This window comes from Conger conger, chromosome 9 (genome assembly GCF_963514075.1).
Source record: "Conger conger chromosome 9, fConCon1.1, whole genome shotgun sequence".
Taxonomy (NCBI): domain Eukaryota; kingdom Metazoa; phylum Chordata; class Actinopteri; order Anguilliformes; family Congridae; genus Conger; species Conger conger.
In genome coordinates, this window is record NC_083768.1 from 18664822 (window position 1) to 18691437 (window position 26616).

A 26616-nucleotide genomic window follows, 5' to 3' on the forward strand; every position below is an offset into this window, starting at 1 on the left:
ATAAGTTAAATGTTTGCATTTGCTGAAAGCCTCAAAAGACAGCAAATTAAATTGATCAGCCTTAACGCTAAAATTAGCCTGCTCTCCACCAAGATATCAGCACAGATATCTGACAACAAGCTACAGCCATGTACAATGTCTACTCCACTGTACATCAAACAACATGTGCTCACCACTGGGAAGATTGTTTAAGATTCAAAACCCTCAACGAATTCATAATCTTAGAGTAGTGCACTGCAAGGTGTATTGGACATTTTGCATTTTAAAGGTAGAGGCAATATACACTATATCGCCATAGGTATGTATACACCTGATGCTTTACACCCCTCCAGCTGATGCTTGGCATTGCGCGTAGTGATGTGAGGCTTGCGTGCAGCTGCTCAGCCATGGAAACCCACGTCATGAAGCTCCTGACGCACACTTCTTGTGCTGATGCTGTTTCCAGAGGCAGTTCGGAGCTCTGTAGTGAGTGATAGAACAGATAATAAGCCATTTTTACACGCTACACGCTTCAGCACTTGGCGGCCCTGCTCTTTGAGTTTGCGTGGTCTCCCACTTCGTGGCTGAACTGTTGTTGCTCCTAGACACTTCCATTTCACAATAATAGCACTTACAGTTGACTGCGGTAGTTCTAGGAGGGCAGACATTTCCCAAACTGACTTGTGGCCAAGGTGGCATCCTATGACAGTGCCACTTTTAAAGTCACTGAGCTCTTCAGTATGAACCACTCTACTGCCCATATTTGTCTATGCAGATTTCATGGACATATGCTGTCCATGTGCACCTGGGTGGGTGTGGCTGAAACACCTGAACTCAATAATGAATAGGGGTGTCCACATACTTTTGGCCATATAGTATACCTATTTTGCACTTTTCTAAAGCATGCTTTATTCTAACATGTCCAATATGTCCCATTTGGTATCACATATCTCGTATCACTCTTTCAACATAGCTTGCCCACAAACCGTGTTGGTACATAGCATACAATTTTTAAACTAGTGTGAGTAATTGATTGATCTTGCATTAAAGTGTATATTGTAGAGTATAGAGTGTATATTGCTATGATCTCATTCTTATAGGCCTACAATATGTTGTTCTGGAAATAAGTGTAGAAGCAGATACATGGCCTGTAGTATGAACATATATTGGCCAATACATAATTATTCATATTTGTCCAAAAGTAATTGACCAATTAAACAATTGCATGGCTAACTACTGCATTCACAATCACTCTATGATAATGTCACTCACAAATCACTTTGATTATCATGGAATAGGTGTTATTATGTTGTATTTAAAATAATAATATGCTGCCATGTTAATGCTATGCAAATAATTGGGTGTAAATAAGAGTCTTGTTCTGCACAAACTGAATATAAACTACAATGCTGTAGCTTGTTGTCAAAGATCTGTGCTGATACCTTGATGGAGAGCAGGCTAATGTTAGCATTAGGGCTGATCAGTTTCATTTCCTGTCTTTTCAGCAAATGCAAACTATTTAAATCATAGTTTTTTGTGATTAAATTCCTTAGTTTTATAGGTTCAATTAATACTTCACAGTTCATTTTAAATACAGATTAAAAACACTTGGCTGAGAACTTATTTTTCCCCATTAATTAAAAATGTGATCGTAGTGACCGTGGGATGATTGTTGGTGGCAGACCGGGTGGTTTGAGTATTTCAGAAACTGGGATTTTCATGCACATCTCTAGAGTTTGCAAAGAATGTTGCAAAAAAACAAACAAAAAAATCCAGTGAGGAACAGTTCTGCAGACAGAAACGTTTTTTTTAAATCAGAGGTGAATGGCCAGACTGGTCAAAGCTGACAGGAAGGTGACAATTTATGTTGTACAGTATTACTTGTGAAGCAATGTACAGAATTTTGATGGTAAGTACAGATTTGAGTAAAAAAAACGAATTTCTTAAGAATTACCATGCTTTCCCCTTGACACTGTCATCATATTCCAAAGTAACAATGGTGTGCTGTGAGATTCAGTCATTGTAAATGGTTTCTAGTATATCACATTTACAGGTCAAAAGCAAAGAGCTGATGTTTCCTGTCCTGAAATGGGTATCTAAATGCCCTTTCTGGCTCTGAAGCAGCAGTACTCTTGATACAGCAGCTCAACTATTGTTGTAGCATTAAAGGAGAGCGATTTTCTGCATTGATGGCTCCCTTGTACTCTGTAGCGCAAAAGATGGGTGATTATTCCATCTAGGGGAAGTTGACATTTTTAGGTGTTAAATTGGCCTGACGCATTTTTAACTTCGTCACTGCGGGAGTTCTGAATCACTGCAATTAAAGCTGCTACCGGTCTTATGTGTGACTCATTTTTACTGATTATATAGCATGTTTTTTTTAGAGTACAAGTTTTTGTAACATTTTCAAACCTTGGTGCATATGTTAATCAGTTATATTTATTCTCAGTCAATCTTTTTTTGATGTTAGCATTTGTTTGTCGTCTCTCTGACTAACGCGTAATGTTCCGTGATGCTGTTGGAACATGGCAGCAGCAGGGTCTCCCGTTGGCTGTAGTTACTGTCACCTTAACCTTTCTGCGTATGATTTACAGATGCACGATGTACAATAATCGGAAGACATTACAACAGGCTGAACAGAAGCAATGTTTCTGAGTCTTTGCAATGCTTGCCATTGAAAGCATTGATATAATTACATAAATCTTAGATATGTTTTTGGGACTTTCAGTGGACAAAATCAACTTACAATATGCTAATGGCGGCTTGGTCAGCCATTCTGGTCACTGGCTGTTTCAGCTCTCACAGTAGTATAACCGTTATAAAAATATGTCTTTGCACCTTTGACATTTTTTTTATTATAGACTCTGAATATTGGGGCATGGATGTGGCACAAAGACATCAGCTAGGGAGGATATAACTGACTTGCATTATGTCTGCTCAAAGCATGCCTTCAGAGAGTACTTATTAGAAAGACTTTAATTGGAAATCCCTGCTAAAACCTCAGACTGCAAGCGATCAATTGCCAATGAATTTCAAGCGATCAACCATGCCAGGTTTAACCATTTGCTAGACTTGGCCTTTGAATAAAATTAGAATGGAGATGTGCCTGCATTTCAAAAGGCAACTTGAATGCCTCTCTCGGGTCAATTCATGTATATGTGCCACCAAATGACTAAATAGCTCAAAACGTTGTGTGCTCTGGCTCTCCTTCTTCTTCAGTTTGTCTCAAGTTACCACGGTCAAGATTGTGTTCATAAATGATTGTTCTGCCGTTTGAGTACTTTCATTTATTCTGCTCTGGCACCACTTTTCTTCTACCTAAGTGTTTCAGAACAATAGCACCACAAGAGCTTCCTCGTCAAAGAGGAAAGGGAAGTGGGTATCAAGTGTTATCAGTGGGCCTACTCGTGAGCAAGGTGTGCTGACTCCAAATGTGGCAGGTGCATGCTATCAGTTGGAAGCAGCTGATGCACTTAGGCGCTAAGAGTTGTCTCACAGGCAGGTGATAATTGGAAGTGGCTGGCATTCTTTGCAATAAATAAAAACTCATGAAGTTTATCTAAACATAACTCGCAGAATTTCCGTATTCAATTATCCAGGTTAGACAAGTTAGTGGTTTTCCTTGTTCACACTTAGATATCCTACCCACCTTTTCTTCAAACGTGGAAGCAGCATACCTTCTAAATGTTGGAATTTATGCAGCACCACTGCTAACCAATATCACCCTGTATCAGCTAGCTTGAATGCTATGATTTCACTTGAAAGAGAAAAAAAGATCCAAATGTCAAAAAAATTGGTAACATACATCCATTCTTAGAAGGAAAATCTAAGTATTGCTGGTCTATTCTCCTCATTCTGTTATTTTATGTTAAACTTTCTATTGAGTAAATGCAGCTGTGGTGGAAGGCTACTTGGAAAAAATCTTCAGACCAGTCTGGCACTATGGCTAGTGAAAAAGCTTTGTTAAAATAGTTTGTATGGGGTTATTATGGTCTCTTAAGTAATTAAATAGATAATATGAAACTTACCCAAATACTGTATAATGATTCACAATATTTGTATATCTTACAAGCAAAATAATTGGTTCAGAAATTTGTTTATACTTCTTGCACTCAAGTTAACTAGCCAGCTTGTAGGCCCTGTACAAACACTCATTTAAAACATAGCCATAAATGGGGCTCCTGTCATAGTGGTGAAGACAGCAAGGCTTGTTTGACACAGACAAACATTAGCTACTGTAACTAGCTACTGCTGGCTAAGTAACTGTCAGCAAAATGTAAGGACACATTATTTGTATTGTATGTTGCGGCACATGAATGATAGTAAGAGTCTAATTACCTGTATTTCTATCTACATGTCATATGCCACTGAAACATTTGTGTTTTCATGGTTTTGAGCTGTCAGTGCTTTGATAGACTGTCAGTGAAAGTTAAAGAGGGTGAATGTGAGTGTGTTCCATGTCTCCCTCCATCTTAAAGGGTGAAGCGCATGATGGTGTCCCACAAACACCATTGCTCCAAGAACTTGGTGAGTGATTCTAATTTTCCTGAAACGACTGATGTTGACACTTCTAGAACAATGGTAAGTGATCATTTTCTGCTGAATTCTCTAATGTCTCAAAGCCATTCATTTCTAACATTTGGTTTCAGCATGCTGGTGTCAGAGCTGGTCTCTCTCTCTCTCTCTCTCTCTCTCTCTCTCTCTCTCTCTCTCTCTCTCTCGCTTGTATTATTCAGACTGTGAGGTCTTTTCTGCAGGTCTTTTGTGCTTGATGACAGCACCCCTACATCCATCCTTTATATTTCCAAAACTGCATATTTATTATCAAATATACATCAAATCCTTTTGAAATCCCTGCTACAACCTCCAGTTGTAATGGTCAATTGCCAATGAATTGCAAGTGATCCAGAATGCATCTTAATTGCAATTAAAGGCACCATTCACTTTTAAACCCTGCATGGCATGTCTAAAATGCTTTCTGTCAATAAAGATTTAGCACACTCACATACTCATACACGCACACAACCACGCAACCCTACACACACACTCAAACACACAGACTGATCTGTAGAATTATGCCCCTCCTAATATGTTAAAAGTTTCCATACCGCACATGAAAAGCAATGATGGGCCATTCCAGCCCTTGAGGGTTGGGGTATTTAGCATTAGCATTCGCTGGGTGGTGCTAAGTCATTTTGGCTCCATGTCCAGGTTTGAGAATGTGGCCATCTCACACAGCAGGGCGAGGCGACTCTTACGCCAGAGGGCCGGCCTGATTGGCCGATGTCCCCGTCACCATGATTTATAGCTCGTGTTCTGTCTTCGAAAGCAACTTCTGCGATTCCATAAAGAAATCCAGGCTGAACTAGCGGGATCATCGTGCGTACTGAGAGATTCTCTGCTATACCCCGTCTCATCCTGTTTATGTACACGGTGTGATTGCTGTAGCGACAACATTGTGAGAATGTTGTTATTTATAGGGGTTTGTAGGCTGTGCTGGAGGCATGTTGTATTATTACTTTTTCCTTTGGCATTCTCTCTGGCATTCCTTCTGCTACACTATGAGAGCAACAGGAACATCTCTTTTTTGAGTAGAGTTGTAGTGAGGCTACTCATTTGTGTATTATAATTGTTTTATAATTAATATAATATAATATAATCAGTGTTTCCCAAACTGATGGATGTGAAAATGAATGAGTGGTTGTGGTCATTATGTATTCATTAATTCACCAATCAAATACAGTGTACAGTGCTGTGAAAAAGTAGTCCCCCCCCCCCTTCCTGAATTTCTCTTATTGCATATTTCTCACACTCAATGGTTTGAGATCTTAGGCTATACGTAATATTAGATAAGAGCAGCCTGAGTAAACCCAAAACACATTTAAAAAAGAAAAATTTCATTTGTTTAGTAAAAAAATTATCAAGCACCCGTATCATCTATGTGAAAAAGTAATTACCCTTAGTTACTCAATTAACCAGATTTTTTTTACATCCCAGGCACTGTATATGCATTTCTTTTGGCATTTGTTTAAAAAATATCCTTAATTTGTTAACATACTGTTTGCACTCATAAAACAGGTCATAATGAATGTCAGCTTCCCCCAGATAGAATAATTAACCACATTTTGCGCTACAGAGTATTCTGTAGCGCAAAGGGAGCCATCAATGCAGAAAATCTCACTCCTTTAATGCTACAACCATATATGAGCTGCTGTATCAAGAGCAACGCTACTTCAGAGCCAGAAAGGGTATTTAGATACTCATTTCAGAACAGGAAACAGCAGGTTTCTTTGCTTTTGAACACTAAATGTGATATACTAGAAACCATTCACATTTACTAAAACTTGTGTGGATGAAGTTTGGTAACCACTGGTTTAGAGCGTGCATGAATAGTAAACATCCCAGACAATTTTCTTAAAATGATAAATTACTGGCATGTTCTATTGAACAATGTTGTTAACCAATGCCATGCTTGTTTTTAAAACAGCTTCAAACAAAATACAGGCATTAGAGTACGGTACTGTAAAATAATTCTAATTTTCCTTATAGTGCACAAACATTGCAATGCAGTGGTGCGTCTGAACCTAGGCTAATTGTGCTGGCCATATGGCGATGTCGTCCACTCAGCTAAAAGAGAATTAATTCATTGTATGTCAACCTCAGCTGTTTATGAGAATGAAAGTTATTCTCCTACACTGCCAACATATTGCAAATGCATAGCCAAAAATGCTTAGCTGCCAAATGAACTTTTGAAAGTTAAATGAACTGTTTTTGCAAGATGATGACATTGTATATTTATTTGCTCTTTACCAACTGCCCCTCCCTTCCATGTCTGAGACGTGGCTCATTATGCCTGAGCTAACCACACAGCTGTCTCCTACCAGGTGATAGGTTCCCGGTTTTACTATTGCTAGCTGTATCGGTATCACAACTATATATATATATATATATATATATATATGTGTATTCTTCTGATTCTGACTATTTTCTGTAAATTGCCTATCTCTGTATACCACTCGAATGGTGTCTGCAGCAGTGGATGTCACTGATCCTTGCTAAATGGCTCATCAGAGGTTCCCAGGGAAATGCAAACAAGTCGTCTTGAACTGTATTGACCGTGAACTGTATTTTAATAGACCACACACACTAGTTTGATGGATATTCTAAGAACAGAATGTTCCGTGTTTGTCTCTCCTTTGCGAATTGTATTAAACATGAAGACTCTTAAGAGAAGTTGCCCGTGGGTTCTTCATCGTCCTGTATTTGACCCCACAGGGTAGGGCTAAATATCCTAACACAGGGAATCCTGATGAGTTTCTTCACGGGGGGGGGGGGGGGGGGGCGGTTTTATTTCCCCCTCCCCCACACAGTCTTGTGAGTGTGATGTCAGCGGTAATGCAATCACTGCTAATGATCCTAACAATGCTGACAAATGCGTATATGCTCAGACCATTAATCTGTAGCCTACATCACTTTCTGAATATCTCATCCTAACAAGACAAAAACAACAGTATGTGAAACCAATTTCTAACCTGGCTATTTGGACATGTGTGGCAGAAAAACATAATTTCAGAGAATCTCAGAATACATCTTATATGGAGAGTGAATATCAGAGGGGATTCAATTGTTCATTGAACTCTAAAAGCCTATTTGACTTTTAAATTTGATTTACTGTATAATGCGTCTACATCTAAGTCCAAAGTTGTGTTTCTGAGCTGGAAAAGTACAGGTATAATGCTGGACATCTGCTTGTCAGTCAATACTGGATTTATATGTCCTAGATTATTATGTACAAGCAAATGCATTCTTTAGTTTCATTTTAGTGCAGATACTTTTTTAGCCTCCCCTTAATCCAGAAGTGGGATATAATACTTCTGAATTACATTACATTTTCTACACTTCATTATGTAATTAGCCTAGACAGTTATGTGACATTTCAGACACGTTTTTTTTAGAAGCTCGAGTGAAAACTGTTCACGGGTTCTCATATGAAACGTTGTCTCATCTATGGGTGAACTGGCATTCAGCTAATTGGCTAAATGAGCCAGGGTAATTTGTGGAAACAAAAACCTGCATGTACAAAGGCTCTCCAGAACTGAAGCTGACAACCTGCACTTTGGTTATATGCTAATTGATCACAAGACTGGATATAATACAATTATCACATTTTACAGTGCTGCAGAAATGTTTCCAGTGTTTACAGAGTTGCAGAAATGAGTCCTACTGAGTAAAGGCTTTTCAGGAGGTTGAAATAAGAGCAAGCTCAAAATAGTCATAAGCTCTGATTTATTGACAGGAAATGTTTTTATTTTTACTTGTAAGAATACTTTATTGAATAGAAAATGCTCATTTTAAGGCTAGCTTTTATTTTTGCTTAGTTTGGTTGGCTGGTAGTTTATCCAGATATAAATATTGTCTTTTCACCTGAGGAACTGAAGAGTTTCAAGAGTACGTAAAGAAACTTGATGTGTTTAAGGAATGGATTGTTTTTATTTTCTATCTTGACACATTTACTTCATTTCCCATGTTGGGACCGAATAAAAAACATTTCCACCCAAAAAGCTTTTACAAGCCTCCTTGTCGTTAGATGGATCTGGTCAGTCTCACCTAAATTCAGACAAGCAGGTGACTGACTGGGTCCTGTCAGATAGGCAAATCATATTTTCACATGTAATTTTCAAATATGAAGTCGAAACCTATACTTCCAATTCTTGTCACTTTCATTCCCAAATAGTTCCAAAAATTAGCTTCTAGATTCTTGATTTCCAGATCTCAGATTTTCATCTCAGAATTGTATGATATAACACCAGCATCCTCTGAATAAAAATATTACCCTACCTGTGTATGGCTGCCTGTGGATTGCAACCCTGTCTTCCACCACTTTTTACTCTGGTCACACTTCAAGTTCAAAATGTTCTGTGGATGGCTTTAGAGCACGTTGCTACAATTACCCACTTTTAAAGAAGTCATGACCAAGGATTGTGTGATGCACCATTCATATGTCTCAACCTGTTTGACATTATTTGGAATTTAAAAACATCATACTTAGCTACCAGCTTGTCTCCTTGTAATGGTAATAATTACTGTACACGACTGGACTCTGAAATTTAGGGTTGTGGTTTGAATCATGAGTGAGAGATTGCATTGGAACCCTCAAGTCTGGTAATTTACCTCAGATTTACCTAATTGACCTGGATTGCTGTATTAAAAATCCGATAATGTGAGATTTACACAGCGCACAGCTCATTTAATAATGAATGGGTTGCTGGCCGCGTCGAGGTGAAAACTGTGAGTGCTGTAAGTCACCCTGGATAAGGGCAAATAAATAATCTATTGTAATGTGGAGTTAATTGGGCTGAACTGATTAATCGCGGTGGAGAGAAAAGAAGATTAATGGGGCCGCTGACGGGAACAGCTACGTGCCATCTTCTGACAAAGGAGCCGGCCGGCCCACACTGGACCGCATATCAAAGCTGTCCATGTCTGTAGCAGGCGCGACTGCGTGTCAAGTGCCTCCATCGATCTCCCAATCAAAGCCCCTGTTTCTCCTCAGTACCTGCAGGGGGAAATACTGAGGGGCGTTGTTTGAGCAACCTGCTTCTTTTCATCCTGAGCAGAGTTTAAACGTTGGTCAGTCACGTTCCCCGAGTTCGTATGGTTGCTTGAAAACTGGGCTCGGGACCAGCGGCATGGTGGCGCAGTGGGACGCCCTGTTGCCTCCCCACAAAAATGTCCTGGGTTCAAGCCCCGCCCAGGCCTTTCTGTGTGGAGTTTGCCTGTTCTCCCCGTGTCTGCGTGGGTGCTCTGGTTTCCTCCCACAGTCCAAAGACAGGCAGGTTACGGACTACAGATAAAAATGAGCTCTTTAGCTAACTCTGGTGCATTTACATTGATGTGGAAACTGAAAATGTTGATTAATGTGCACTGTCCCTGATACGTAAAATAAGAAATAAGACCCTCTCGAATGTTATGGCCGTGGCTATTCCACTACGGAATGGAAGCTTATTTAGAAGAGGCAGATCAGTGTCACAGAGGGGATCATACCTTGTATTTCTGTCAACCATGATGAAATCTCCTTAATCCTATTGGTTAATCATAGCCCAAGTGGATAACCTACAGTGCACGGTACCAGAAGGTTGTTTGTGCAATCTCCAGCAATGCTACACTCACAACTATTCTCCGATGAGCCAGAACATTATGACCACTAACAGATGAAGTGAATAACTTTGATTATCTCGTAACAATGGCTCATGTCAGGGTCTGAGATATATGTGTTAAGCGAACAGTTGGTTCTCATAGCTGACATGTTGGGTGCAGGAGTAATGGGCAGGCATAAAGACCTAAGTGACCTAAACGTTTTGGCCAGGTCGACTGGTTCAGAGCATCTCTGAAAGAAAGGCTTGTGGAGTGCTCCCTGTCAGCAGTGGTGAGTACCTACCGACAGCGGTCAGAGGAGGGACAAACCATGAACCAGCGACAGGTTGTTGGGAGCCCAAGGCTCATCGGTGTGCAAGGGGAAGGAAGGCTGTCCCATCTGCTCCAAACTGACAGAAGAGCTTCTGTGGCAGAAAATGTTAATGATGCAGGAGGAATGTGTGACAACACACAGTGCATGGCACCCTGCTGCGTATTGGGCTGCATAGCTGCAGACCGGTCAGAGTGCCGATGCTAACCCATGGGCACTCTACAATGGGCACGCAAGTGTTGGAACTGGACCTTGGAGCAATGGAATAAGGTTGTCTGGTCCGATGAGAAGCATTTTACATCATGGGGATGGCCGGGTACGTGTTCGCTGTTTACATGGAGAAGAGATGGCACCGGCATGCACAGTGGGAAGAAGAACGTGAACATTGGAGGGAACGTGATGCTCTGGGCAATGTTCTGCTGAGAAGCCCTGCCACCTACCTAAACATTGTTGCAGACCAGGTATACCCCTTCATGACAACGGTGTTCCCTGATGGCCATGGCCTCCTTCAGCAGGATAATGTGCCATGCCACACTGCAAGCATTGTTGGGTAATGGTTGAGGAAAATGGCGAGTTCAAGGTGTTGCCCTGGACCCAGATCTCAATCCGTTCAAGCATCTTTGAGATGTGCTGGAACAACAAGTCTGATCGACGCAACTTACAGAACTTAAAGCACCTGCTGCTAACTTCTTGGTGCCCCATACCACAGGGCACTTTCAGAGGTCTGGTGGAGTTCATGCCTTGGAGGGTCAGAGCCGTTTTGGTGGTACACAGAGGACCAACAGCATAATGTTTTGGCTCATCGGTGTATAGTGCCTACATAATGTGAACATGGACAACACTCCACATTTACAGTCTTTGAAATTGCTTAAAAGCTTGACATTATTGTTGACAGTAGGACAGTAGTGTTGGCAATGTTACTACCATAACCTTCTTGCCCAGTCAGCTGAGTGCTGTGTGAAGTTTACATTTTTGTCCACTAGAGGGAGACCAAGTGCACACAATGGATGGGGTTGTTCTGATGATCACCAGGGCCAAAGTACATTATCATTTTTTCCCCATCTTGCAGTAGAAATTGTAATGAAAGCCAAGCTCTTAGAGAAAAAAGCATGTGGGCCTTTGTGTTCTATCCTGCATGTGCTAAACTCAAACAGTTTTGCGTTGGCAACATAAAATGCAACTTGGGCAGCCTGTTTTTGAAATGGCCATGGACTGAGAATATATATGTACAAACTTGTGTTTGCTCCTTAGCTTTACCATATTTATTCACGGTGGTCCACTGTGTAAAAGGGCCGTCAGAATAAGAGCTGGAACAATGTGAAACAGTGTCTGCCATGGCAGAGCTACAGTATACTGCAGCACACATATTGTCGTGCTTTTACTTTGTCATGCACCAGGGCTGCTGGATTTTACAGAGTGAATGTGAATGCAGATGACACCTCCACGCCTCCACTAGTTCTTTCAGTACAGCTGCTACGAGGGACCGAGGCGGGGTGGCTGAAGCTCCCTGCGCTAAGGAAATCAGGAGATGGCACCTCCTGAACTCCACTGCCTGCTTCCAGAACAGACACTGAGCTCTCTTTTCTGCGGTGTGTAGCTGTGATGGAGATACTGTACGAAGTCTCATAGGTTTTAGAGCTGCTTCATCGTTAACAACATATTTCTACATGCCAGGTTATGAAGCCTCCCGTCCATTCTTCAAGGACATCGAACAAAAGCCTCTGTTGCACTCCCAAGATGGGTGTTGCCCAAGCACTGCTTTAGAATTCAGGAAACTGAACTGGAAAAAAATATATATTTCCCCATAAAACTGGTTCCACAATTATTGGCACCCCTGGTTTAATACTTTGTGAATTATTGATATTCTTGGGATACCCCCTCTTCAGATCAGACCACAGGTTTTTGTGGGATTTAATTCTGGAGACTGAGATGGCCATCGCCAAACATGGTTGTTGTTTTTACTTAACCATTTCTGTGTGATTTTCATGTTTGCTTGGAGTCATTATCCTGCTGGACAAACCTATGACCAAGACTCAACTTCCTAGCTGAGGCAACCAGATTTTCTGCCAGAAATTCCTAGTACTTTGTTGAGTTCATTGTGCCATTGATTTTAAATAGTGCACCACTGGCAGCAAAACATCTCCAAAACATCAATGACCAACCTCCATAATTGACAGTAGGTAGTGCTTCTCCTTGTATGCACTATATTTTGCCGCCAAGCATATTGATGGTGTGTATGCCAAAACATTCAATTTTGGTCTCATCTGACCATAGCACTCTCTTCCAATTATCATTCCAATGAGGTTTGGCTTGTTTTGTTTATTGTGCTCAGTAAGGGCTGTCTTTGTGCCACCCTTCCAAAAAGTTTGGTATGGAGGTACCATTTAATGTTTTTTTGTTTTTTTTTAGACTTGGTGACCCTAAGACACAACCAACCGGTTACTTGGGTTACTTATAGTCTCCCTCGCCATCATCCTTACTGTCCTTGCGAGTTTGCAACCATTCCATATGTTTTACACTTTTAATAATTGCCCTAAGTCGTATGTTTAACCATTTATGTCTTTTTTTGTACCCATTACCTGACTTGTAATGGTCAATTACAATCTGTGAATTGACAGTTCTTTGCCTTTTCCCATGCTGACAGATTTTACATGCTTGTTACCAAATTTTTTATATTCTAGAAATGGGAAGTGAATGACACATAGTTTCTTTAGACTGAGATTAACTAAATTAAAGTTAAATTGTTTTGTCAATTTCACTTTGTTTGATTTTCTTGACAATAATTGTTTAGGCTGCCAATGGCACCTGTGGTTGTTGATTAATTCGATTACAAACAAAAAACATTGAAAAATGAGAGTGAATGTTTTGAAATAAAAGTATATTGTTTTCCCGTATGTTTGAACATAAAATTTAGATCATTATCCAGATAGATTATTATCTGCAGCCTTTTATTTCCATTCTTATGAAAGGTGCTTATCATTCTGGGGCAATACAGTGTACAGGCCATGTACAGTTGGCCAATAAAGCCTACTGTATATACTATGTTAAAGGATGTCATGCAGTGTGATGCACATGCTACGTTAAGGGATGTCATGCAGTGTAATTTACATGCTACGTTAAGGGATGTCATGCAGTGTAATTTACATGCTATGTTAAGGGATGTCATGCAGTGTAATTTACATGCTACGTTAAGGGATGTCATGCAGTGTAATTTACATGCTACGTTAAGGGATGTCATGCAGTGTAATTTACATGCTACGTTAAGGGATGTCATGCAGTGTGATGCGCATGCTACGTTAAGGGATGTCATGCTGTGTAATGCACATGCTACGTTAAGGGATGTCATGCTGTGTAATGCGCATGCTACGTTAAGGGATGTCATGCAGTGCAATACCATTAGGCTAAGAGACCTCTGTAATGGCAGGCAGGCAGTAAGGATGCACAGGTCTAAATATGGACGGCAGTTATTGTGGAGTAGGGAGTGGGAGTGGTGATGGGGGGAGCAATGCAGGCTGGGTGATAACACTGGGAAAAACTCGAGACAAGACCTCCTCAGACCTCTGGGCAGACAGAGTTCTGCAGGGTTGCTAGGATACCAAGCTGGCTCCTGTATTCGATCTAATTTATAAAATGCTGTCTCTCCTCCCTTGCTCTCGGGTTAGCCGGCTTGACAGCGCAGACAGACATTGCGGCAAGAGGATTTAACTCTGGCGTCTTTGTTTGGCATCGCTAAAAGCCCTGACAGCAAAGCAGTTGTAACTCTGAGCACTGCGGCTCAGGAAATATCAAGTTTGTGTGTGCGCATTGTGTACGCCTGTGTATATGTGTGTGTGCACGTGTGTGTGTACGCATGTGTGTGTGTGTGTGTGTGCACGTATGCTTGTCTGAGTATGTGTGCACAGTATGTGTGTCTGTCTATGTAGTGTTTATATGTATCGAAGAGCATATATGTATGGGATTCATTTAAATCACTAATGCATGGTTTTTGTGTACTAAATTTGTAGCATGATTTATGATTACATGTGATGGCCGTTCTAATACTTTACTGTAATAATTGTCTTCTAGAACCAAAGTAGTCTTTTCCATTTTACAGAAATGGCATAAAGGTACAGCTGCTGATTAATTGCAATCACACAGCTAATCAGTGATCATATAAGCATTGTCTTAGGATTTAAATATAATGATTTCAATTTTAAATGTAATTATATTTAAATTATAAAGATCAGACCTATAAACCTAGATAGGCCTGGAGGAACATGCTGAGGAGTGTGTAGTATACTGTACAGGGCTTTAGGGCCACCGTTGGGTAACAGGCCGGGGTGGTTTTAAAGTACAGAAACACTGGTTTTCCTGTGGCCTGATGAATGGGTATTGATCAGAGGGGACCTGATACACACCAAGAAGCAGGGCTCTGTCGACCCAGGGGAGAAAAGGGCAGGTTTGGGTCTAAAAATAGTCCCTCATTCACATTTTGGGAAGTTAATCCTTCAGCAGTGAGAGGTGGTCGGTGTTGCAGCTGCCAGGTCAGGGCAGGTCAGACGCGTGGAGTTAGCTTGTGCCGGTGGAGCCCCTGCAGGAAGTGAGAGCCCCCGGCCCTGATGAGTCCATTACTGCGGCCCGGCCCAGCCCACATCCGCCTCTCCGACTCTCAGTCAGACACACTCACTTCCCTGACACACCATCTCCCCACCCGCCTGGGAGCTGCCGCTTTGTTAATTGCCTGCTTACAGAAATGAGCTAATCTCTCTCTCTCTCTCTCTCTCTCTCTCTCCCTCTCTCTCTCATTCTCTCTCCCTCTCTCCCGCTCTCTTTCTTTCTCCCTCTCTCTCTCCCTCTCTCACTCTCTCTCTCACTCTTTCCCTCTCTCCCTCTCTCTGTCAGTTTCTCTCACTCTCTTTCTCTCTCCCTCTGTCTCTCTGTCTCTTTCCCTCACTCTCGCTCTCTCCCTCACTCTCTCTCTCACTAGCTCTCTGTCTCTCCTATATCTCTCATCTCTATATATCTCTCTCTCCCTCTCTTTCTCTATGTCTGCTGTCTCTCATCTCTCTCCCTCTCTATCTCTATGTGCATATGTGTGTGTATGGATGGTTGGATTGAAAGATTACACAATCCATCACTTTTTAATTCTAGACCACTTGGAGTAATGCACAAATATTTCAGAAACGAAGACAGATATTTTACACTATATAACAAGAAATTATAAAATGCTGAAATCTTGGCCTAGAAACAAAATAAGCATTCATTTTAGCTTTTGTTTGAACTTTTCCAGCAAACACTTTTCAGAAAAATTCCTGTGACCTCTGTACCCTCAGGGACTTCTTCTTCTAATTAGGAGTGAATTGTTTGATTATGAAACGGCCATAAAGCACTGCAGGCGAAGAATAAAAATGAAAGGGGAAACTGGAGCTGGGCGTCCATTGCTGGAGCAGCAGTGTCCTTATAATCGAGGCGCATCTGAAACCGGAGCCAGCAATTACCATTAAGAGAAATTGAGAAGTAGCCTGTCAGCACGTAATGGAAAAGTACCGAGAGCCTAATGCAGCCCACACATGCAGCTCCTGAGTGTAGCGCCAGCGGCTACTGCAGCGGCCTGGGCTCCCCGTGCCTCCTACACCGAGCGAGGCTAACTCTCCACCGCTATGCTAGCCACAGGCTTCGCCCCTGCCACACAGGTGTGGAAAAGATATAAAACCAACTTGGCTGGCAACTCATGGTCAGTGTGTTGCAGGTTTACAAAATGGAGCCAGACCTGTACTAGCAGCAGGAGTGATAAAAAGAGTGTAGGTATGCTTTGAAGGTAATCGGATGATTTGAGTTCTCTTGATCAGGTCTTGTGCTATTCAGAAAAGTAACATATCAGTAGCCCCACAGAAATAAGAGGCAGTAGAAATATAAAGAATTCTGGACGTGAGGATAGCCATGAAAACAAAAGACTGCCAGGCTGTACTGTTGTCTTCAATATCACAGAGTGAAAAACTGAATGAGAAGACATCAAGCCTAATAAAATCACTGTGTACTGATTTTCAGTGTCTTTCCGTAATTCTTTAAACCGTGAAGGGACATTTAAGCATTTCTTCTTCTTTGGTCCTGGCTTTCTGAGAAAGAATCCCTGTAGGGCTGCAATCAAATTCAGAGGCAATTTTACCTCAGACAGGAGGGCTACTCTGTTAATTAAAAGCTGGATTCACCTTGGTCTGACAGACCTGAGAGATACAGAATATGGAAACGCAATCAAGCTCCCTGCCTCCATCCAAAGTTAATTAAGATGCAATCTGTTAATTAGCTGATCTGCTTGTGTAGATGGTTCCGGAAAGTAATAAGAGGTACGCGTCGGAGAAGGTGTCGGAGTGAAGGGAAACGTAGCAGTCTCTCTCAGCTGGGTTCTTCCTGTTCTCCTGGTTTCGTACACCGATTCTTTCGCTCCTTTGATAAACTAAACAGGTAATATGTGGGTGTAGGATATGCCAGCTAAACCTTCGTGGCACCCAACCCATCAATATGAGCACAAAATGTCATGTTTCTGTGGGACGAGGGTCTGTAAAGAATTTGACCTGGCTATGGCAGGATCATAATATGTCTCCTGCTCATAGGCCGGGGCGAAGTCCGACGCCATTTTATCACCACCGATCCGATCGCTTGTGCCAGTCGAGCCAGTGCCAGTGCCGCTTTTGACGTCCTCGGCAACGGTCGCCCCGTCCCTGGCAGCAGGGCCCTCTCCTGCCCTGCGCCATGCTCGCTGCCTTACAGTAAAACCCCAGTTAATTTAGGAGCGATAAAACCGGAGGACGTTAAGGACTCCCCGCGCTCCACCGCCGATTGCTGACCCCACAAGTTCCGGCCTCGCGCTCCTCTCCGGCCTCGCTCTCCTCTCAGGGCCGCGGCGACACACGCGCGGAGGCGCACGCACACGCGCACGCACACACACCCGCGCCGCGCATAAATATATTACCGCGCGGCCCTTCCAGGTCCGCACTAACAGGCCTAATGCTTCCTGAGGCGATGCCCAGAGCTCCATTAGCGGCGGAAGTGGGATTGATTTAAAGGCAGAGTGCTGGAGCCTCCTGGCCCACCGCCCCGCCACGCGGCCCCGCTTCCTGTCCCGGGACCGCCGGGGTTATCTCCCCCACGCAATTAAGGTGCTCAAAAGTACATTTTCACTAAGATTTGGGTTTGATGAGGGAGAGACGTGAGTTTGGAAGAAGCGCTTCAGAAGCGCTGTGAAATCACAGTTTTCTTTTCCTTACAATAATCAGGACTGTTACAAATACAAATCTTTTAGTGATGAAATTGATCATCAGTGGGCAGGCAATATGCCTCCTTTTCGAGATGTATTTCTACCGGCAGTCAAAATACAGCTACAATGTTAATTTGTTCAGAGTAAGATCAAAACAGTGCTCAGTATATTATTTAGTGCCGTTGGCCGTTTTACACATATTTTCCATCTAGCACTTAAAGAATATTGGACTTTTCTCCTTTGATATAGTTGAAGAAATAAGAAGAAAGGGTTATTAAAGGTTGTGTAACGAGTAACTTTTATCCAAACTCTCATATATATATATATATATATATATATATATATATATATATATATGAGATAATTCTCCAAAAACAGTAAAAAAACTGTCCAGTACACGTGTATCTACATAAGATGACATGTACAGCTTCATTGCAATTGCTCCTATAATGCAGAAAAAAGTTTAAAAAATTAAAAATCAAACTATTGTTTTACATTGTGTCAGGCATTTTAATGCACGGATTATAGCTTTTCACATTACTCATAGGTCAATGGTAAGAACATAATTCTGTACCTCAAAGTCTTGTACTCTCCATTAGCCTGTAGCCATGCTGCAATTTGTGAACTAAAAATGGTTGCATAATTTAAGTGACTGATCATATTGTCAGCAGTCGTCTTGTAGAAGATGTTAATGTATGATACGCTACAAACGTTGCTGCTGCTGAGAAATGTGTCAGCTTTCTCCACCAGAATCATTTCAAAACATGCTACCCATATAGCTTGCTCCCTAATTGCATACTTTTCTGTATAATTGTTTTATGCACTGTGAAAAACAACGACTTACAGCTAATGTACTTAGCTAGGCTTTCAATGTCTAGCAGCAGTATTTTGAAAACTAAAAGCATCAACCAGACACTGTTTCCTAGGAAATGTGTGTAATTCAATGTTTTTACTTTTAATCTTTTAAAAAGATGCTATTTCTCACCAAAAACAAACATTGCAGGATCTGAAGTGGGCTTTTACAGAATGTTTAACATCATGAATCAAGTGTGCTAGACTGTGTTAGAGGAATGGAACAGTTTTACGAACACAAAAAAACCCCCCAAAAAAACCAGAAACTAGAAAATTGTAAACTGAGAAAATGTAAAATTTGCAATAAAAAGTTTCAATTAAAAATGCCAACTAGAAATACGTTTCCAATTAACTGTCGGATGATACAGTATATACAGTAAGATGTTATATAATTGCACCAGTGCATCATTGTGACTCATCACAATCTGCGTAAATTATGTGTTCAAATGTACAGTACATCACAATTGGAATATAGTTTTAATGAATATAATTGTGTTCCTTTTGGAAAAAGCCTCCGAGTACTTCTCTCCCAGCTGAAAATATCTCAGTTGGTCCGTAGTGCTGCTGTCTCCGTTATTTCAGCAGTTTACCCATATTTAACATATTTAACCCTACAGCACTGGAAATGATCATTTGATATGCATATTTAATGAAACTTAATAATTTTGTAAGCTTTTGATAAGTTTCTGCTTGGAGCACAAGGAAATACACTTATTGCTGTTGTAAGGGAGGCACTTGAATCTAGCTGAATCTAACCAGCCAGCTTATACACATAGATAGTAGCTTGACGGTTAATTAATAAAAATTGGAACAAAAATGAGATAAAAATGGATTCATTTTAATCTATGTGTGCATGTGTGTATGTACAAACAACACGCCAGGTGAATCAGTGTTTGCTAAAAATAAACTGGCTAAAACTACATACTGTACTGTAAATTAGAAAGGCATGCAATATGGCCATTAAAAGGACAATAAGACACTTGGACAAAAACTGTCTGTAACCATTCATTGACGGTGAGTGTGTTAAAGCTAAACTGGTGTTCAGGTAAACAATTCACAGATGTAAAACTGCGTGCTCCTCCAAATCAAGGCCTTAACAGTAGAACATTAGACGTCACCCTCGGCCTGGGTGCAAATGGCCGCTGAGTGCTTCTCAAGGTAAACGAGGTGGGAGCATAATTGAGCCGACCGCAGCCCGCTCCGTGAGGTTTATGCACAGTGCCGCGCGCTTGAGCCATAAAGGAATCGAAATTGTAGAAAAACATACAATAATGTGCAGGCAAGGTGATATATAATGAGCCGGGGGAAGCAGGAGAGAAGGAGCGGAGGAGCTTGCGCGGGCAAATTGATGAAGCGAGGAGCAGATTCAGTCCCGGGGTTTGTGGCTGGCTGTGGTCTGCTGGTTCCAGTAAAATGAAACTGTTTCTAGAATCAATAGCGCCATCATTTCACAAAATTACTGTGGTTTCTATTGAAAAACGGTCATAAATCACCACTACAATAAAGGCGGCAGAGCCGGGCCTGGTGGAGGAGCCATTGTTTCTTTATGGAGGGAGAGGGAGAGAGAGGCAGGACAGGAATCACAGTCCGCTGCAGTTTCCCCCGCACCTACGCCCATGCAGCGTGCGCCTCCGTTACATCACATGAAAGATTAAAATTTCATTAAGTTGTTACTGGCTACTATCACGCGAATAAAATAGATTGAGAACGAAAAACAAGGCGCAGTTTGAACCCCTCGCTCCCTCATCAAGACATTAGAGCAAACGTCAAGATGGGTGCTGTCTTTACTCATTAGTTTCTTCTAGCTGTGGAGCTGAATTACACACCTTGATCCCATCGCAGATGTCTGTTTGATGAGTATTCCGTGAAATATCACAATTATCGCTTCTAGTATCCACTGGGAAAACACCCAATGACAGGTGAACTAAAACATGATCTGAGCAAAAACACAAACATCTGCAGGTGCAATATCCCCTCCACCCAAAGAAACCGGGTCTGTCTGGAGCAATGTGGGGAACGGGCGGGTGTGCCGGCCGCTCTCTGGGTAAAAGCCCTTCTCCGTCAGTCTGGAGTTAATGAGGAGAAAATGAGATTTGAGGGAAATGTTACAATGGCGGGGAAGAGTGTTGCCTGTGGAGAGTGCGAGGGTTATTAATGGATGCGCTGCAGCCTCTGCAAAACGAAGCCTTTTTATGTGACATTCAAGACCAAGTCCAATATGAAGAGCTGAAGGCACAAGTGCACTAAAGCCTCTATCCTAATACACACGGATACATACATGCTTATACTATGCAGACACACAAAAATCAGTTTCACTGCATGGATGAGCTTTAAATAATGAATTTAGATAAGACATAGGAAGGATAGCTATTACCTAATTTGTTTCAATATAAAGTGGCACGACTGGTAACTCTTAGGTTACACTGTGATACACTCACGTATTTGTCTTTTTTGTCCATGTAGGTTTATGGCAGTCTGGGTCTACCCAGCACAGAGCAGGTAGGTGGCCATGTCTTCCTACTTCTCATTCACTGCAAACTACTACCCTACGTCCATTTACCTTTAAAAGCCCACTTTCCTGCACTTTCCTGGTCGGGGGACCCCTCAGCTGCAGCCACACACCATGGAGTGTGTGGATGGGGGTGGGGGAGAAGGAGGGCTTACCTCCACCCACACAAGAAGCAGATAGTCCCTACCACAGTGCTATGTACAGAGACCGCTCCAGTGCAATCCTGCACAAACATCCAGGAGGATGTCCATCTTTCCATGCGTGATGTAGTGAGATTCATTTTGTTCATTTTGTGATAAGCAGTGTTCATTGTGTGATATGCAGTGTTCATGTCCCCTTTTGCTTCTTTGATTAAATTAGCATTTTTGGTATTAAGCTGCATTTTAAAATAATATATTATAGCATTTTGTTATATCAACACAGAAGCCATGCTGTTTGACATCTTGCCGTACATATGGTAGACTCTAACAACATGTGAAACTCAGCTTAAACATAGCGCATGTAGCCCAAATTGTCCTGAGCCCAACAGTGGCTAATGACCCAAATTGACCACAGTCTCAGCCAGCCATGTAGGGTACAAGGTAACAGCCAAGGACAGCCTGTGTGGGCTGAAATAGTGTAGTCGGGAGATCCACCTGCCAGCAGTTTAATAGGAAATGGAAGGTTTTATGTGCATTTATATATTAAGATGCTGGCCCAAAATTCATTGTAAATGCAGTGTACTTTCTCTTTAACCTTCACCAATATAAGTCTTTTTTGTGTGTGACACAACCTCAGATGGTTGTTGCTGAAATGAACAAGGCTTTGTATGCATAAAAACAGAATAGTGTCTAATTGCTGTAAAAATGGAGGCAAATCATTATATTGGTTCTTGGGCACTGCAGCTAAAAGCTTTGCTTCCTGTTTTTTTCTGTTTTGCTGTCGGCAAGTTTAGCTTGTGTACTGTAGTGAAAAACTGTTTTTCAGACTCAGTATTTTGTACAAAAAAAATGAAACATTGTATCCCAATGCTTCAGCCATTAAAAAAGCCCTTCTTATGACTTTGTGTATTTCGAGTTAATGAAGGCTGGCTGGTTTTTGTATTTGCATATTCATGCTTTCATGTGGCATCATGTGCTCATGTAGGTAGACATACACAGACTGCTCATTATGTGATGAGCTCTTCCCTGAAGAGAGGTTTAGTGAAGGACTGGAAGTCAAAGCCTGAACACCACTGCATTTAGGGAAGGTGCAGGAAGAGGCAGCGTGACAGAGGGCATGTCAGGCATTTCAGCAGCTGAAATCCCATTATGTCATTTGTGTATTACCAAATACACTCACCGAGCATTTTATTAGGAACATTTTTACGTTATTGCACCTACTTATTTATGCGATTATCTAATCAGCCAATTGTGTGGCAGAAGTGCTATGCATACAATCATGTAGATACAGGTCAGGAGCTTCACATCAACCATTAGAATGGGGGAAAAAAATGTGATCTAAGTGACTTTGACCGTGGAATGATTTTTGGTAGCAGAAATGGTGGTTTGAGTATCTCAGAAACTGTTGATCTCTTTCACACACACACTAGTCTCTAGAGTTTGCAAAGAATGGTGCAAAAAAAGAAAAAAAGAAAAGAAATCCAGTGAGCAGCAGTTCTGCAGACAGAAACTCCAATGAGAGACGTCAAAGGAGAATGGCCGGACTGGTCAAAGCTGACAGGAAGCTGTCAGTAACACAAATAACCACACATAACAACAGCGCTATGCAGAGCATCTCTGAACATAAAATGCATCATAACTCTAAAAATACAGCAGAAGTCTAATAAATACCTAATAAAGTGCTCACTGAGTGTATAAATATAAAATATGTATTTCCATTTGAAATATACTAAACATCTAACCTATGGCGCCCACATACAAAATAACAACTGCAAAATACGATGTTTAAATGGTAATTTGTCACTTTATTTCCATTGCCACAATAAGGTAATTCCTCCATTGTTTGTCTGTATAGCACTTGACTACCGTTGCGTCAAAGCTCATAAACACCGTGGCAAATACACGGGGGAGAACATTCCTACAGTCTCCTCTCTAGTCAAACATGCTAATTCTGTAGTGCGGCGGATTTAAAAATAGAGCGTGCAATCACTGTTAGTCCCACTTCCGTCAAACACAGAGCCTTAGGGGAGCTCTGGTGCTGCTCATGTTCCTCTTTATTGCATCAGACTCACACGGTGGCCTGTTTCACATGCTCCCAGAGTCACCCCGCCAGCAACTACACCTCCCAGAAGGAAGGCTGGCCAGAGAGGGGCGGCTCGCTTGCATAATAATCCGGCGGTCCGTGCCGCTGACCCGGTCAACAGGGAACGTCCTGGCGGTCCTGGCAGGTGGACGCCGCGCTGTGTCGGGTAGGAATCCCTCGCCGCGTCCTTTCCTGTACCTCTCAGTGACCCGCATAAATACATGGGACAGGCGTCCACACAGTGAGTGCCCTGAAATGCCGGTTGTCTATATACAAAAAGTACTGAAATTTCTACATTGTGAAACCAAAGTATATAGAAGTACCCTTGAGTGTACTTTAACCACATGTGAAGTTATTTGACTACAAATCTAAGTGTAGTACAGAAAAAAAAAAATATATATATATATATATATTTCTTTGTCCCAAATATTATGGAGCTCCCTGGTAATATCATTAATTTATGATTATTATTAGTCATTTTGTATTTCCTTTTTTAAGTCTATGGCATAGATCCTTCCTCCATCTTTCTTGCCATGCCTGGATAGACCAATCAAATGTCAAGCGCATAAGCCAGGTACATGGGTGAACACTAGCCCCCGTGTCTGATAGGGATGTCAGTGGTAGACCCAGAGCTTCAGAATCGGTGGAGAATCTGCATAGACTCAATCTCTCATTCTCTCCACTCTTCCTCTTTTCAATATAATTACCGAGTGCATCCCCCACAAGCGCAAGAACACACCCACGCATAAACTCACGCCGGCATCCAAGAAACCTTACATATCTATGCCTGTTTTTGTTTGTTCTTAAGATCTGCATGCACACGGCTTAATGTTCATCATTAAATGTAATTTGTTCCGCTATTAGTGAAAGAATAAATGCATAACCCATAAAATCATTTTCATTAATACAGACATTTCAGTTTTGCCATTAATGTACAGATGCTTATACACACATACAGTGGACTCCAGAATTATTGGCACACTTAATAAAAATGGAGAAGAAAGGCTGCATATAATAAACAACATGGATAATGATTATATTTATGTAAGAAAATATAACATAACATATGCTTATTTCAATACATTTTCTCTCATGTTTCATTTTAATTTTATTTAGTAATAATTATTTTTCTGAAAACCACAGGTGGCAAAATGATTGGCACCTCTAACAATTCTTGTAAATAAAATCAAACAAAGTGAAATTGTCAATAAAATGTTACTTTAATTTAGTTAATCTCAGTCTAAAGGTACTATATTGTGTCATTCCTAGTATAAAAAATGAAGTAACAAGCATGCAAAATTCCTTTGTCCCCCAAGGAATGGGAAAAGCAGTAAATTCAGAAGACACAGAAGGTAATTGACCATCACGAGTCAGGTAATGGGTACAAAAAATACATAAATGTTTAAGCATACCACTTAGCACTGTAAGGGCAATAATAAAACAGCGTCAAACATATGGAATGATTGCAAACTTGCCAGGAAGAGGATACAAGTGCATATTATCCCCATGGACAGGGAAGATGGGAGGCCATAAGGAACCCAAGGATCGCATTGGTTGTCTTGGGGTCGCCAGGTCTAAAGAACTACATAAAATGGCACCTCCATACCAGCACACTCTTTGGAGGGGAAGCACAAAGACAGCCCTTACTGAGCATAATAAACAAAACCAAGCATCTTGGGTTTGCCAAACCTCATTGGAATTGTGACGGGAAGAGTGTGCTATGGTCAGATGAGACCATAGCACAATGAGATCAATGGCACAATGAATTCAACAAAGTACTAGGAACTCTTGGAAGAGAATCTGGTTGCCTCTGCAGGGAAGTTGAGTCTTGGTCATAGGTAATTTGTCCAGCAGGATAATGACTCCAAGCAAACATCAAAATCACACAGAAATGGTTAAGTAAAAACAACAACCATGTTCTGGAATGGCCATCTGTGGTCTGAACTGAAGAGGGAGGTATCCCAAGGATATCAATAATTTTTAAAAGTTGGTCAAAAATCCCTCTAAATGTATTCTCTAACCTTACCACAAATGATACGAAAATAATCTTTCCATCTTTGCCAAGGGTGTTTGCACAAAGTATTAAACCAGGGAGCCTGGTAAAATTCTGGAGCCCACTGTATATGCACACCCACAAACACACTCACGCTACTGTATATAGATTAACTGATAGTCTGCAAGACACTAACAACGCATCATGCTCATCACATTGTAATAAAATGGAAAGATAGCCAACAAGACTGAAATTAAGAGATGTCGCGCTAGATATTTTACTATGCAGTAATTGTCTTTTTATAAAGGTTTGATGTTGAAGAATGTAGACAAAAGCATACAATATTTCTCATTAGCAATGCTGGGAAGATAATGAAACAGAAAATAAGAAATGCATGCGCCAGTTTGTCATTATGGTATGGTAAAATCACCCCATTTCTGCATTGTTTGTAGATATGGGAATTCTAAACAAAGTATAATTAACAGGGGGGATAGCATCCACATACAAAAGACGCCCATGTTATTTTGTCAGTTGCTAAGATCCCAAAATTGTCTTAACTATGCTTTCCGCCTCTGAGATTAATTGTATTTTTGTGCTTTTTCTTTCTCGGGCTTAATGGTCCAAAAGATACAGATTAATGTGGTTTTTCGATATCAATGACAAGGGCTTTATGCTTAAAATAGCATGTTCAGCCCAGATAAATATAGAAAGTAATTAAATCTGGAACAGGAGAGGGAGAGACAGAGAGGGAGAATAAAGAAGTATGTTCTGCATATAAAAGCCGTTCTATCCACAGGACCTTACATTTGCTTCAGCAACCATGTTTATTTTGCGGAGGTCAGTTCTAAACATTGGTTCAATGGAATGGCATCATTTAAATCATACTTCTACCACATTAAATTTAACGCATGTAATTATGTATACACTCACAGACCAAAAAAGGTTTTTCTTTTTGTTTTGTCCAGAACACACTCGCACGCACACACATGCCCTACTGCACTATCAATGACTTTTACATTGGAAGATATGGTATTTGTTATTTTTTATTGGAACCTAAATTTAACCAGACAGTATGACTTCTTCTTTTTTTTAAAAGAGAGTGAAAAGGGATATATGGCGTATACAAACACAGCATTATTTAAATAAGCTCTTTTTGAAAATAGATATCTAGGTTTCCCTGGAAGTGCAGTTCTTTCTTTAACAGTCTGCAGTCCTGTAACCGGGAGCTGTGTTTGCTAGAAAAGAGCAATGGCTTGTGTGTACGGTGCGGAGATGCTGACTGCATTCCTGCCTAAGTACATAAGACTGGGAAGACGGGCCGCTGTATTTGTCCCTCTAAAAGCCGCAATAGAAAGGGATAA